This window comes from Cebus imitator, unplaced genomic scaffold, assembly GCF_001604975.1.
Source record: "Cebus imitator isolate Cc_AM_T3 unplaced genomic scaffold, Cebus_imitator-1.0 Scaffold312, whole genome shotgun sequence".
In the NCBI taxonomy this organism is placed as follows: Eukaryota; Metazoa; Chordata; class Mammalia; order Primates; family Cebidae; genus Cebus; species Cebus imitator.
This window is the reverse complement of record NW_016107627.1, coordinates 2,658,869-2,674,628: the sequence shown is the minus strand read 5'-3', so window position 1 is coordinate 2,674,628 and position 15,760 is coordinate 2,658,869. Positions and strand designations below refer to the sequence as shown.

Below are 15,760 nucleotides of genomic sequence, written 5' to 3'. Positions count from 1 at the left end.
CAATAAGCGTAGTTACAGGGCCTATCCAACCTGGAAAAGATGCTTGTTCATCCTTTCTACTTTTACTTTGAGGTTGCAGTGAGTTATGATCACATCATTGCATTCCAGAATAGGCAACAGAGGGAGGCTCTGTCTATAAAAATAACAAAGAGAAAAAAAAAAAAAGAAAGAAAACAAAAGAGATACTGAGCAGGTAGAAAGGGTACTGTGATATTTTGGATGTAACTGTTTCTTAAAATGATCATCTACTCCCATGTGCAGTGAATCCCCATGCATTATAGGAGGAGTGTGCTGGATTCCGTAGCATCCTTGTAGCCCATGAATTCTCCAAGACTGTCTCCATCATTCATGGGATTGTTTGGGTCATAAGCATGAATTACAGAGACTTAAACAGAGGTAGTTCAACCAAGGTCAGAGAAGGGTCTGAAATGCCCTTTCTCTGATGAGGAGTGGTGCTGAGATTAGTAATAATCACTGCCTTTACCACTTCAAATAATTATATCTTGGTGTTTAAATATTTCATTAATATTATTTTCTCACAGATAATTCAAATAAATTTCAAAGAATAATACACTATCATCCAGCTATCATATATATAGCTATATATATATATATATTTCAGTTTGTGAAATAAACTAGTATTTAGATCAAACAATTGAGAGCTGCAACTAAAGATGAAAGAAACAAATTGGTAAATACTTTTTTTTTTTTTTTTTTTTTGAGACAGAGTCTCTGTTGCCCAGGCTGGAGTGCAGTGGTGTGATCTCCACTCACTGCAACCTCCACCTCCTGATTCAAGTGATTCTCCTGCCTCAGCCTCCTGAGTAGCTGGGATCACAGGTGTGTGCCACAATGCCCGGCTAAGGTAAATACTTTTTTTAAACAAACTGGTTGTATATTTACCACTGTTTGAATTACTGTCAATGTTTTCTTATGAGGAGTGATTTTATCATTTGTTTAAAACCTAGCTTTTGATATAGTTTCTCTGAAGTCTTTAGAAATTTTTTAAAAATCCCTCATGATTTTGTATTTCATGAAATACCAATATTTTTTAAATTTCCCTTTTAACAATAAAAAGTGCTAATACGGATTATGAATGTGAATAAATTGTGAATGAACTTTTTAAAAAGGTAGCTTAAATATATGTAACCGGAAAATGCATTTTTAAAATGTAGGCTTCTATAATTTTGCTTCTATGCCTTGCCACATAACATTTTGTGATAAACAATTGTTCTTTGTTTAGAATTTGTCTGGTAGAGGGAGCTTCATTCAGTTTTTTCTTTCCCTTTATTTATATGCCTGTGTGCATGATGTCTAAATCACTGGTCAAGAGTTCCTTGGGGATTTTCATATCTGACTACATGGCAAGGTTCCAGACCCAAAGTAAACCTTTCAGGGAGTGGGTATGAGTGGGAGGATGTCACCCTGGGCATGGTGCTTAGGAGGCCAGATTTCCCTAAACCGGCTTTGCTGGAAGCCCTGGGAAACCTCAGATGTGGTCTGCTGTCCAGGTACACTTACATGGTGTGTGTGGCAGGGGGGACTGTCAATTTCTGAATGGACTTTGTCTCATCCTCACGACAACATATTTGAATTTTAAAGGCAAATGTCAGCCTGTTTAGAAAACTACGATAAGCGTGACGGATGCATTCATTACTTAACAACTCCGGGATGAAACTGGAGGTGAACGGTTTCACCCTTTCAGACTCAGGGGTGTAACTAGTTCTCGGTAGTGTGCACAGTCAGACCTCAGGCTCGCACGCTGGGCTCCCAGCCTCCTGGCGGTGGACTCGCGTGTACCCCGCGTGTGGCCGCGGACCCCTGTGCACACCGCCGCTGCCGTGCTGTTGAGTACAGAAGACCCCGAGAGGAGCTGGCAGACGAGAGCCCAGCTGTTGCTGTGAGACCGCCTGCGGGCAGTCCCGACCCTGGCGCTCGCCACCAACTGCGGCGCAGCCTCCTCTGCGGTGCCCGCCCTTCGGCATCGCTGCAGCCCCTGCAGCAAAGCTAACTTAAAAATTTTAAATAAAATAATCATTTTTTAAAACTGCCGGAAAACTCCGGCTCCGACCCCTCCCCCAGCCCGCCCGGCGGCGGCGGCGCTCAGCGACACCGCGAGCGCGAGCCGCGGCCCCAGCTGGGCCGAGCGCGCTGCCGGAGCAGAGCCGCGGTAGGTGAGGGGCCCGCGTTCCCCGCCCGCCGTGGGCGCCGCGCCTGGCACGGATCCCGCCCGTCGCCCACTGTCGCCGCCGCCGCCGCCGCCGCCCTCGGGCACCATGACCGCTCTGAGCGCTGGGGTTACAGGTTGGTCACCTCGGCCGGCGCCCGGGAGGCTCCGGCGCGGCCGGCTCGGTGCTCTGAGCCCGAGGCCCGGGATGCGCGCCGGCTGGTTCCTCGGCAGGGCCAGACCAGGACGGCACAGGGGCGCTGGGGGTGCGAGAGGGTCTGCAGGTGGGGATCCTGCGATGGGGAGGACTGGGGAGGGGCATCCCCACCCGAGAGCGGGCCGCTGGGGTCCTAGCCGACCTGGCTGGGGCGCGGGAGCCGCGATGCGCCCTCCCTGTCCCTGCGTGTGGGTGTCGGGGGCGCCTGCTGTGGTTTGTGCGTAGGCTGGCTCGGGAAGCCCAGGGCCGGGGAGACCTCAGGCCTGCCAAACCTGGGCATCTAGCAGGTGTTGGGGGGCAGGTGGCTGAGGACGAGGCCACTGGGCAACACGACAGCACTGCACCTGCCCCCTCCGCACCCAGCCGCCGCCTGGGTAAACCTCTGGCCCAACGCGCAGAGTTGGGGGCAGCTTGGCTCCGGCAGGTCTCCCCGGCCTTGCCCCACCCCCATGCTCCTGTGGATTGCCCCTTGCTAAATGTCCCTGATGGTATTCATTGGCCTAGTTAAGGAGCCGTCATTAGGGTGGCCACACCGAGCGCAAAGCAGTGTCCTCAGCAACACCATCTTGTTACTGAATCTTTAAGAGACCAGCAAGGATGGCTTGGCTGGGATCCCTCGGGGGCCCAGATCCCAGATCAGGAGTTATCTTGCTGACTGAATGTTCCTCTTTCAGGATGGTATGAGAACTCTGAATTCAGACCCTTAGTGCTTGAAATATCATAGGATAAATCTTTCAGTTTCAGGTACAATTTTTCAGAGGCTGTATTATTAAGGATGCATGAAAATACACGCTCATTTTCAGGCCTCAGAAGGTTTTACTCTTAATCTGGTGTTCTGGTCATCAGCTAGGCCCGACTGCCCTGGTGGTGAAATGTGTGTTGAGGACCAGTGACCTTCCTGTTAGTAGTTGGTGGGCAACACCTCTAATAGGGGATCAAAATTTAACAGGTGGCGATTTTGAAAAAAAAAAATGATTTGTATGTTCATAACTACAACTGTGATTTGATATGGCCTGGGAGAGGAGTGATTTCACTATGGTAGTTACCCCTGAGGCAGATGAGTTGCAGAAGTGTCTTTTTACATTCAAAGATTAGGTTTCCACAGTTCTAAATAAAAATCATGGCTTCCCAAACCTCTGCAACAACAAACATTTACTCCCTAAACGGCTGGCTTTCATTCTGTGTGCCTTTCTAGGGTGAATTTTTCATTCTTCTGTAGTATACTTTGACCTAGCCGTTGCTAAAACCAGACAGAGTGAAGGCAAAATCTGACTTTGGAGAAAAACTTAAAAAGTGAAAAGGTTCAATTAGATCCTCTTTTGTGTTCTTAGAAGACATGATCTGTTTGCAGAATAAATGTGCTGTCACTGATGGGGACTGTGCTAAAATCTATAAGCTCCAGAAGAAATCATGTCTCATAAAATAGTGGCAATGCACTTATAACTTTGGATCGGACTTGCAAGATATTCAAAGGTGGAAAAAAAATGTACCTTTAAAAAAGGTCTGCTCAAAATAGTGTCGTTTACTTGATGTTTAGTGAACTGAAGAGTTGAGTAGCATTTTCTTCTTTGTGGGTATGGCATTTCTTTGAAATGGGTTCCAGTTGATTTTTTTTATCTTTCCTGCATGCTATGTATATGCACAAATTTACGTTTGTTTTATCATCATCAGTGATGTTCAGATAATTTCAGAATCCCATAGCTGTATACATTTTTCCCAGTGTCAGAGTCACATGTGGATTTCAAGTTTGTGAATGAAAATTCACTTCTACACCGCTCTGTCCTAAGATAAGCTAAGCACTGGCTGGTGATAAGCTAAGCTGGGTGGTGAGTGAAGAAAAGAGATAAACCCAGAACCTAAGAATCCTTCAGGAAAGACAAATATGTTAGCAGGTGGCTATACAGTGAGATGTCTTATTTTCTAGTTTTGGCTCGGCAACTATGATATTGAGTTTAAACATATTAAGAATGGTCCCCAAGGCCAGGCACAATGGCTCATGCCTGTAATCCTAGCACTTTGGGAAGCCAACACCAAGGCAGGCCTATTGCTTGGACCCAAGAGTTCCACCAGCCTGGGCGACATGTTGAAACCTTGTCTCTACCAAAAAAAAAAAAAAAAAAAATTCACCAGGTGTGATGTTGTACAGCTGTTGTCCCAGTTACTTATGGGGCTGAGGTGGGAGAATCGCTTGAGCCCAGAGAAGTCAAGGCTGCAGCAAGCTAGGATGGCACTATTGTACTCCAGACTGGGCAGCTGGGCACAGAGTGAGGCCCTGTTTAAAAATTAAAAAAAAAAGAATACCCCTGCCCATAATGGTATTAACATTTTAGAGCTTCACTCGTGTTATACAATTCTTACCTGACCAGCACAAGCTTTTATACCTTCAAATTCTATGCAAATCCTTAAATATTTTAAATAGATTTTATGAATTTTAACCAAAGTTGATAAAATGATAGAGTAAAAAGAATAAACACCTTAGTTTTAACAACCAAAGACAAATGATCACAATATGTGAGTCTTTTCTGTATTCTTTTAAGGGCTTGACTTTAGGTAGTTGTAGTCATGGCATTGCAGAACTTTTCTACTGTTTTTCCATTGACTATTTATTATAAACATTAAAAAATATTTCTATATAATTTTCTTACTTAAAAGTTGTAAATGGCTATACAACACCATACCCAGTAAATACAGCCTCATGTATATAACCATATCTCTATCATTGGACATTTGCTGTTTCCAGCTTTTCATCATTATAAACAGTGTCCTAATAGATGGTTATAATGTAGAGATTTATTTCTATTTTATGTTCTTCAGGATAAATATCCAAATATGTCCATATCTATCTATCTATCTATGTGTCTGTCTGTCTATCAATATCCTGGTTTCCTGAAGAATTCAAATTATAATTTATTTACGACAAATTTCCAATAATTATGTCTTTGAAAAAAGAAGTATCTGAATTATTATACGGATCTATGTATGTCTTCAAATTGATTTCCTCAAGAATTCAGATTATAATTTTAAATACGTTGCTTGATCTGCTTTTGAGATAAATCTGCCTTTTTACAAAAAGCATTTGTGGATCACATTTCCTCTTTTACAGAAATAAAAGAAGGTAACATAATAATTTGGATGTTTGACCTTTGTGCTATATACAAACTTGATCTTTACAAAAATCATCTGAAAACCAGATAAAATATACCTTTTAGAGTAAAACCAAAAAAAAAAAAAAAAAAAAAATCAAAAAAGGAAAAAAAAAAAAAAAAAAAAAAAAAAAGATCGACGCAAATTCCTTTAGAAAATTGGCTGTTGTGTTCAGGAGTCTAATTTGGCTTTTTGCTTTCCCACCCAGATTTCCAGTAGATGACCAAAGGAGCTTATGTAGTGAGAAATCTGTATCCCCACAGGTAAAGGAATAAGAGGGTCTTTCCTTCCTCGGCTGCAGAATCCAATACTTTTCTGATGCATTCAGTATAGATGGAACAGAACTGATGGGAAAAACTAAAGTTCAGTTCACAATTTCCTTTCTAAGAGACGTGTACAAAAAATAAGGAAGACAGACCCTAGAAAAGACCCTTCGTATAAAGGAGTGAAGGCAAAAGCTGGAAGTAGGCATTTGGTAAGACAGAATTGCTTGCCTCCTAAAGCAATTTCTCCATGAGGTCCCAAGGCAAATGCAGCCATACCAAAATATACTCTGAATTCAGGGACTGACCCCACAGGTCAAGTGTGGGGGCAGGTATGAGCCTCCGCAGCAGGAGTGGAGGAGAATTAGAAGCAGGATAGACCAGAACAGTGAAGCCAAGAGAATAGTTTATGAAGAGATCAAGAGTCAGAATTATTTCCAATTAATCAAAGAAGACAGATGAAAAGAGGACATTGTTTGGAGAGATGATGATATAGATGGAAGACAGCCAGCAGAGACACACCAATACATGTTTTTCCTGACAGAGGATCACAGCACAAGGAACACAGCCACATTTTAAAGGGAGATAAGATCCTTTCTTTCTTTTAGTTTAAAAGCAATCCAAATATTCAGATGAAAATAGGCCATGATGTACCAAAACAATTAATAAAACTTGGCCAACATCGAGATATAGCCTGATAAACACTTTGGATTTGAAAACCAATAAAAAGAAAAATATTCCATGAGCATTATGATCAAATGCTTAAGAAATTACTTATCCATAAATAGAAAATTTAGATTAATATATTCTCTCTCTAAAATTATCAGCAAACAGGAAAATAATGTCCCGAAAATCTGTAGTCCTGAAAAATATAAGAAGACAATTCTCATATGTTGTAAATGAGTCAAAAAAAAATTAATAGGTAAAGAAATACATACTAGGTAAATGATATCAATTTAAAAAAGGATGAGGTAGAAGTGTGTAAATATCAGAAAACAGTTCAAAAAATTGTTTGATTAAATGAGAAAAAAGACCTTAAAGTCATAAAAGTTGCTGTCTTTAATACCATTATAACTACAAGCTTCCTACATATATCAATGATCAGAGCATTCTAGTATGCACAGTTAAAAGTATGATGCTGGCCAGGTGCAGTGACTCATGCCTGTAATCCCAGCACGTTGGGAGGCCAAGGCGGTCAGGTCACGAGGTCAGGAGTTCAAGGCCAGCTTGGCTAACATGGTGAAACCCTGTCTCTACTAAAAATACAAAAAAAAAAAAAAAATTGCTGGGCATAGTGGCAGGCACCTGTAATCTCAGCTACTCGGGAGGGGAAGCTGAGGCAGGAGAGTCATTTGAACCTGGGAGGCGGAGGTTACAGTGAGCCAAGATTGTACCATTGCACTCTAGCCTTGGTGACAGGGCAAGACTCCATCTAAAAAAAAAATATATATATATATATATAATGCTTATTTTAAGGGAAAGAGAGGGGAAAACATGCCCATAGATTCAGTATCTTTTTAAAGGGTTTGTGACCTAAAATGGTATTGGGAGTCAGCATTTCATCTTATGAAATTCAAAAAAAGAAAGAAAGAAAGAGGATAAAGTTTTAAAAATGAAAACATGAATGAATTCACTATGACGTAGAGAAGCTCTAAATCTCATAGCAAAACCTGAGAGCTACAGCATTCCAGTCCGGGAGGAATATTGATCTATAGATATCTTTAGGGTAAATTGGAATGCCAAGAAATTGGAATGATGACAAGGAGGTTAGTGAAGAAAGTCATTGGATAAATTGGGTATAAAATTCCAAGATTGAAGAACTGGAATCAGATTGCAGTAATGGGAATGAAGAGGTGAATGGTAAAGATTTATCCACTGAAACGAATGCTAACACATCTTGGTGACTAAAGGAAGAGAATGAAAGGGAGTCCTAGGCTAAAAATAATTTCAGATCTTCAGGCTTGGGTAAATGTGGATATTTTTGCTGGTATTCTGTTATGTCTAGATAAAAGAAATTGTTACTGCTTTATCTTTCAGTTAATAGTATAAGAGTACATCCTTTGCTTTCTTCTCTTTTCTAACTGTTCTCTTTTTATTATTGTTTTGAAATTCATCTGAGATTAGTTCCACAGGCAAAAATCATTTTGGTTCCTTTCTTTGAAGACATTGAATAGCAATTTAAAGGTATAGTCTAGACTAGAAAATCGTAAGAGAAACCCCAACAAAAAATCGAATATCTGGCTGGCCATGGTGACTCACACCTATAATCCCAGTAGTTTGGGAGGCTGAGGTGGGTAGATCACCTGAGGTCAGGAGTTCGAGACCAGCCTGGCCAATATGGCGAAACCAGGTCTCTACTAAAAGTACAAAAATCAGCTGGGCATGGTGTCGGGTGCCTGTAATCCCACCTACTCAGGAGGCTGAGGCAGGAGAGTCACTTGAAACTGGGAAGTGGATGTTGCAGCGAGCTGAGATCACGCCACAGCACTCCAGCCTGAGTGACAAGAGTGAGCCTCTGTCTCAAAAACAAAAACAAATATCTTAATTATCCTTTTATAAAACAAAAATTTAATTCCTGTATACAATGCATATTCCAGTTAGTTATTTTTTAAGTAAATGTATAAGAACAGAGGAGGTAGTTAAATTGTCTGTGGACCAGGAAGACAGCCCTCACCAGGAATCAGCCAGCACCTTGACCTGGGACTTCTTAGTCTCCAGACTATAAGAAACCAATGTCTAGAGTTTAAGTCACCTGATCTGTGCTATTTGTTATAGCAGCCCAAGCTAACTAAGACACTCAAGCTGGGGCCTCCTTCACTTCGGACATACCAAATCAGAATCTTTAAGGGTGGAAAATAGGACATTGTATTTTTCCTCAGATCTCTGAGGAAAAAGGAGAATATACTGTATATACATACAATTATAAATATACGTTTTTGTCTCAGACTAACATTTTGCCTATGTTGCTTATAATTAGACTCTCTTATTCTTTTCCACACAAAGAGCCCTGACTATGCAATGTGAACTCTCTAAGTGTTAAGTTCTCTTCTGGGCATCTAGGCTAGTGATGCCTCCTTAGTTTGGGAACAGTGATGAGAGAGGTGTGCAGGAATCACCTTAAGCATGTTTTTAAAAAAATACAATGTCCTATTTTCTACCCTTAAAGATTCTGATTTGGTATGTCCGAAGTGAAGGAGGCCTCAGCTTGAGTGTCTTAGTTAGCTTGGGCTGCTATAACAAATAGCACAGATCAAGTGACTTAAACTCTAGACATTGGTTTCTTGTAGTCTGGAGACTAAGAAGTCCCAGGTCAAGGTGCTGGCTGATTCCTGGTGAGGGCTGTCTTCCTGGTCCGCAGACAATTTAACTACCTCCTCTGCTCTTACACATTCACTAATGCCATTCATAAGGCTCCACCCTCATGACCTTATGACCTCCCAAAGGCCTCACCTCCAAATATATTAGAGGCAAGAGCTTCAACATACAACTTGAGGAAGACAGAACCATTCAGTTTACAGTGTTGGGAATATTTCTAAATCTTCCTTGATAACTCATATGTTAAGCAGTCTTTAGGAATTACTATTTTAAACCATCCCCTTTTGGGCAAATGTTGTGGATTTATATTGCAAAATGAAACAACTGCAAAAACAGAATCTCCCTTTGATTTTATGTAATATTTAAATATAGTAGCAAGCTTTGAAAACCACTGTTTTAAACCATCCACTTTCTTTATCCAACCTTTAGAGATTCATATTATAAGATTAATCAACTACAATCAAAATAAATAACCCCTTTCTGGTTTTCCATAATATATAAATGACAGTAGCAGGTCATCAAAACAAAACATCCAACACCGGATAATTAATATAGAGTAGGAGAGACCCTTAGCACAGAGTGGGATGGAGGTGGCCAGGGGCTGGGAGGAGGGGAAATGGGGAGTAGTTAATTATTGGGTAGAAAGTTTCAGTTATGCAAGACGAGTGAGTTCTAGAGATCTGTGTGATGACATTGTGCTTGTAGTTGACAACATTTTATTGTGCATTTAAAAATCTGTTAAAACAGTTCTCATGTTAAATGCTCCTACTACAATGAAACAAAATAAAAAATACTTTGACGGAGGTGACAAAAATACAACCTAGTTTCCTCTCATACTGCTTGACAGTTTTAGTTTGGGCATGTAGGTGCAGTGACAAAAGGGTATTGGGGCATTGTGGTGTGTACAGAATCCCTTTAGCAAACCCAATAGCTTTTAAAGGTCAAAGAAAATTCAATTTTCATGATTTAAAAATGAAACAAAACAGAATCCTTGGAGAAGCAATGACAATTTTGAAGCATTTCTAGAAAGAGCCAGGGAAAAATAACATGCTGCTTTACTTTGGGATTTAGGAAATAGACTCATAAAAACTGGGGAACCATTTTCTATTTCTAATCAGTGCATTGACAAAAGGAAAATGGAAGAAAGAGCCTGTTTTTGGAGATGTTTCTTTGAAACACTTGGCTTCCCCTCTGTGGTCATCACCTTGGGTAGCCCTTGAAGTCTGCTGGGACTGGACCATGCATGTAAGATTCTGGTTTTTGCAGAGCTACATCATGATTTAATGAGAGCCAAGACATAGATGAGTGAGTACTCCAAAAGAAAAGTGGCAGATGGCATTTGGAGGAGAGAGAAAGAGAGAGGAAGAAAGAAAAAGAGAAAGAAGAGAGAAAACTAGGCAGCCAAATTAGGACCTTGACTTTTGTACAAAATTAGACTGAAAATCAGCCACGGGAATCCTCTACCTGCATGGGGATGGGGGGAGCGGGGGCCGCCATTCTGTTGTGGAGACACACATTGCTGCTGTGATGCCCAGGGGGTGAGATTTTTGATGACATCTTAGTTCTCCTGCTAACGTTCTCTGCCGTGTTGCTGGAGGAGATGCAGGACTCCAGATTAAATTTAAGAGAGAAAATATAGAGCTGATCAGAGGCCAGATTACAGGAAAAGATGCATCCAGCCCATTGAAGTTGACGAGCTAAGGATACCCAGAGGAGAGGCTTGCTTGTGCTGGCCCGGAAGGACTGGCATTGCAAGTCTAGTAGCAGGCATCTCTAATTTGGCTTTACTACTTAGAGGCAGGAACTTGGAGACTCCTGTCTCTGTTCTCTGGGAAAGAAGACTGTTCTACTTACAAAGCCTTGGAAAGGTCAGACTAAAAGAAGACATGGACAGCAAAGTATTCCTGGGGTAAAATCAGAAAGACCCGGCTCCCTTGAGATTTATCACAGCCTAACCCTGTGACCTCAGGCAAGGCACTTATCTTCTCCAAACTCAGCTTCACCTGTAAAATCAGAATAACAGAGAGACACTTATCTCATTGAGGCATGGTGAGAAATAGATAAGAATTAGCCTCACACACAATAAACCCTCAGCAAATGTTAGCTGTAACTTGTTTAAACTGAATTTTTATTTAACATTTTACCTGTTTTAAAGAAATTATGAATAAAACACATCATCTTTGTGAACATGTACAAAAGTTCATGTTTGTGAAATGTACAGACATTCTTAAGGTTAAAAAGTACAAGTCAAATTCTTCATTTCTCTCCCTCCCTCCTTCCCTCTACCTCTGTTCTCCCAACAAACAGACTACTTGGATTCTAAACTTGCTTCCATTTCATGTGGGTCTGGGCATGTTTGCCTCCAATTTTTAATCTGTATAGTGAAGATAATACTAAAACCTACTTCAGAGAGGTGCTAAATGTTTAGAACAGTGCCTGGCACAGAGTAAACTTTCAACTATGTTTGTTCTCATCTTTCAAGTTAAAAAAATGAACACATAATGTCTAAGCTTGCTTCTATTCTATAATTTGCACAGTAGTTTATGGGCCTTCGTTCTATCCTAAGAAATGATCAATGTATAAAAATTAGAGCAGCGTCAAGAGTACTGATCACTTTTATCATTGGAAGTCACTTTGGTCATCATCTATTGCAAAGTCAAGTCCCAGACAGAGCAGAAATCTTTTCTGCAAACTCAGAAATGTGTAGTCATTCCCTCTGAGAGCATTCATAAAGGAGCTCACTACCTTTCAGGATATTCCAACACATGATGATTGGAAACTTACAGAGTAGATGTTCTTTTCATTGAATAAACAGTCACCTCTTGATACACTTTTCATAGATAATTTCTATTTATTCTGCATTTTCCTTGCTGAAAGAACAGAGAACACTACAAAACGAAATCATAACATCTGTGTTCTGGGCTTTGGATTTGGGGTATGAAAGAAAGACTTTCTCAATAAATACCTTTTAATTGCTTTCACACAATATCTGGAGAAAAAAATTACATACATTCTTTTACCCATGTATCATGGGTGGAATCTATTTTTTTTTTTTTTTTTTTTTTTTTTTTTTTTTTTTTTTTTTTTTTTTTTTTTTCACATTCTTAGCATATTCAGTCAAGAAATTTTGAGACTAAAACTAACTCTAGGAAGTGAAGAAATCTGTTACTTTAGGAAGTGGAGGAATCTGTCTCTTCACTACAGGAGGTGAGATTCTCAAATGAGAGTTGGTAAATATGTTTTTCTCATTATTTACCAAATTTAGAGAAAAAATAATGAAGGTACGATATAATATTTCTAGGATTCACCCTCAAGGAAAAAGAAACGACAAATGGATCATACCTTCAGAAACCTGAAAGGGCCATTTAGATACATTTAATGAGAGGTTTGATGATTTTCTGCCAAAAAAATTAAAATGAGATTTTTAAAAGTATGTGGTGAGAAAAACCATAAAGTGAGTCAGATAATAAAAATAGACTCCATTTCAGGAGATGAAGAATGTCTGTACTATTTGCACAAACAATAATTGATGCCAAGGGTTTGTAATCACCAAGCTATATGATTTAAATATATTGAAAAAGTCATTTTCTTTTTTTCTGTCCATTCTGTAATAGACTAAATTTTTGATTCAGTAGTTCTGTAAGGCACATTGTCTTGTCTTGTCTCTATGCCTAAGTTTCCTCATCTGTAAAATGGTTCTTAGGAAAATTGCATGAGATAATTCATTTTTTTTTCTTTTTTTTTTTTTTTGAGACAGGATCTCACTCTGGTCACCCAGGTTGGAGTGCAGTAGTATGATCTTGGCTCACTGCAGCCTCAACCTCCCAGGCTCAAGTGATCTTCCCACCTCAGACTCCTGAGTAGCGGGGACTACAGGTACATGCCACTACTCCCAGCTAATTTTTTGTAGTAGAGATGGGTTTTCTCCATGTTGCCCAGGCTGGTCTTGAACTCCTGGACTCAAGCGATCCACCCACCTCAGCTTTTCTAAATCCTAAAATTACAGGTATGAGCCACCAAACTTGACCTGAAAATGTATGATATTCTTAAACAGAGCCTAGCACCTAATAAGCCCTCAACCAATATTTTTGTTAGAAGAACTCTGTTTTTGTACAACAGTAAACGTAATTTGGGTTGAAATCAACCAACAAGCTCACTATTTTCCCATGGGAGCTCCCATGTATCCTGAAGTACATTTTCACAGGGTGTATGTGTGTGTGCGTGTGTGTGTGAGCTACTGAAGGTTATTTTCCTTTGGACAAAGCATTCAGAGTGGGAGATAACATTCAGTTTTACGTCACATTCTGTTTTTAACACTTTCCCTTAAATGATTGTGATGATTGAAATCCTGTCAGTCATTGAGCAGCCCCTAAATGGGAGACAGCAGAGTTACTGGATTCTGGTCTGAAAAGTGCTCTGTGCATGTAAGAGGCTGTAGAAGCCATGAGAGGTGACCTCGTGGAGGGAAAGGAAGAGTTTGAGAGGGCAGGACACAGATGATCTGGGCTCAGAGAAAGAGGGGAAGTTCAGAAACTCAGGATGCACAGAGAGGACACTCAACTGGGCAGAGGGAGGTGCAGGTATCAGAAGTTATAAGGCTCAAATGTGCCCTGGAGTTGGGGCTGGTGGAGTGAGAGGGGATGGTGAAGCATGAGGCAGGTGGATGGATGTTGGATAACAGACAATAAGATAAAAATATGGGATTTTTTTTTCCTAATTGAAACTATGGCATGAAATTTATATTCATTTGTTCTGAATGGACATGTCTTCTGTCTGAGAGGAAACTTGGCAAACAAAATGGACAGTCTAACTTTACAGAAATAAGGACATCTTGCTGTTCCGGCATCAGGAATAAGAAGCCACTTTTGTCTTCAAGTTTTCGTTATGGTGTGCTGAAGTCAAACTGAAGATGTAAATGTGTATATAGGGAAAAGGCAGGAATCTCTTGTTCAAATGTAGATTTTAGTGGTTTGTTGTTTTGAGTTCTTTGGCTATTGGAACTAAAGAGGAATAAATTAAAATATTTGAAATAAGAATTAATAATGTAATGCCAACATTTAAAAATTGGTAACATCAAATACATTTGTCTTCAAAATATGGGGTAATGCCTTACTCAGATACACATTCAACATTGGGAACCTAATCTGGAAAGCTGTCCTTATATCTGTTCACCTTGTGAGGCCTTGCACACGTATACATGTAAATGAGCTATGGGGCAAGAAGATGTCTGAAGGTGGTATTTATATGTAGTTAGGATTTTCTATACATGCATACTTACTGACAGAGGAAGATGTTCACAGAATATTGCTAGATTTTAAAAACCTGGTTACAAAACCATGTGTAAGCAACTATTTTAAAATAAATATATGCATGGAAAAATACATATGGAAAAGAAATTCCTAAAAGAGATACAATTCATATCCTCTTGGAGAGTAAGCACCCTAGCTAAAGAAAATTCGAAGAGAGACCATAGCTGATTGCTACTTCATCTGCAGTCCCTCATTCAGTGGCAGACACAATGTGTGTGCTCAACAAATTCTTTGCAAAAATGATTGAGCCTCTAGAAGTTGAATTCCTGGTGGCTTTCATTTTTCTTTCTTATTTTGTTTTTATAGTTTTTCTAATTTTTCTGCAACAAACCTGTATTGCTTTTGTTAATGAAAAGTTAATAAAAATAGAATTACTTTCTTCTATCTTAATTTAGAGTTTAAGGATTTGAGGTCTAAGAAAACACCAGTCAGCTCTCCTGGACTTTTGTGTGGATCTTATTATGCCCGACAGCACAGAAACATGTTGGGAATCCACTGTTCAATATTCCTTGCCTAGGGAGGTAGTATGCAGCTAGCAGTAAGGTACTGAAGGAATAAGAAAACCACTTGATGGAGGTTGAAGAGAAAGTGCACCACACAAGAGGCTGTCTTTAATTATAATCAGCTCCTCTGCCTTTAAATACACCACGTTGTCTTCCATGTCAGGAACATGAAGGGAAAAGACCAAGTATGCTTTGCTCAATGCTAAATCCACATTACTTAACATAATGGGCAGGATAGTTAAAATATCAGTACAATTATGCAAACGTAATGAAATGAGAAATTTCTGCTAGCGATGATGGTTGATTTCCCAAAAACATGAAACTCAAGAGTTTGAGGTGAAGAGGCCCAGAGATCTTATTGAACATTTTCTTTTCTTAATTTTCTTCTCAAACTATGCTGGGGATACTAAGCAATGAGATACAAGCCCACCATTAAGTACGTATGTGTGTGCCTGTGTCTTGAATAGGGCGGTAGATAAACAATTTCACTTGCACTTCCAAAGACCTCACAGCTTATGTACATAAGTTATCAGAAGTGTGGTTGTTGGTATTGATGTATTGACAACCTTAATAACACCTAATGATGCAAAATAAGTCAGTGACTTCTGTCTTCTTTGTGACTTTTTAGAATAAAATAGATGCTTTGATTTTATACAAGTTGTTTATTTCTCTCCTCACATCTTTATTCCCAAATATTGTCTTCCCTTTATAACAAATCACACACGTAGATGAAAAGTCTTCATGAGTTAAGTTAGGGAATTAGGAAAGATTGATGTGAGATTGACATTGAACAAAAAAGAGGACATGGCTTGGATAAAGGATTTGAATTAGTTGAGTAAATG

General features: G+C 39.8%; 1 protein-coding gene across 5 annotated transcripts in view; it reads left to right on the top strand.

Annotated features, from left to right (window-relative positions):
- The first annotated feature begins 2,105 nt into the window (after window positions 1-2,105).
- The window catches only part of NALCN (sodium leak channel, non-selective), a 369,956-nt gene continuing 356,301 nt past the window's right edge, over window positions 2,106-15,760 (top strand). For 3 of the 5 annotated variants that reach the window (XM_037729607.1, XM_017503586.2, XM_037729608.1), the window contains exon 1: window positions 2,124-2,304. The gene's annotated coding sequence lies outside the window, so the exon portion shown is untranslated. Of the gene's footprint in view, window positions 2,305-15,760 lie in introns of all 5 variants that reach the window. The other 2 variants (XM_017503589.2, XM_017503587.2) reach the window with 1 other exon arrangement.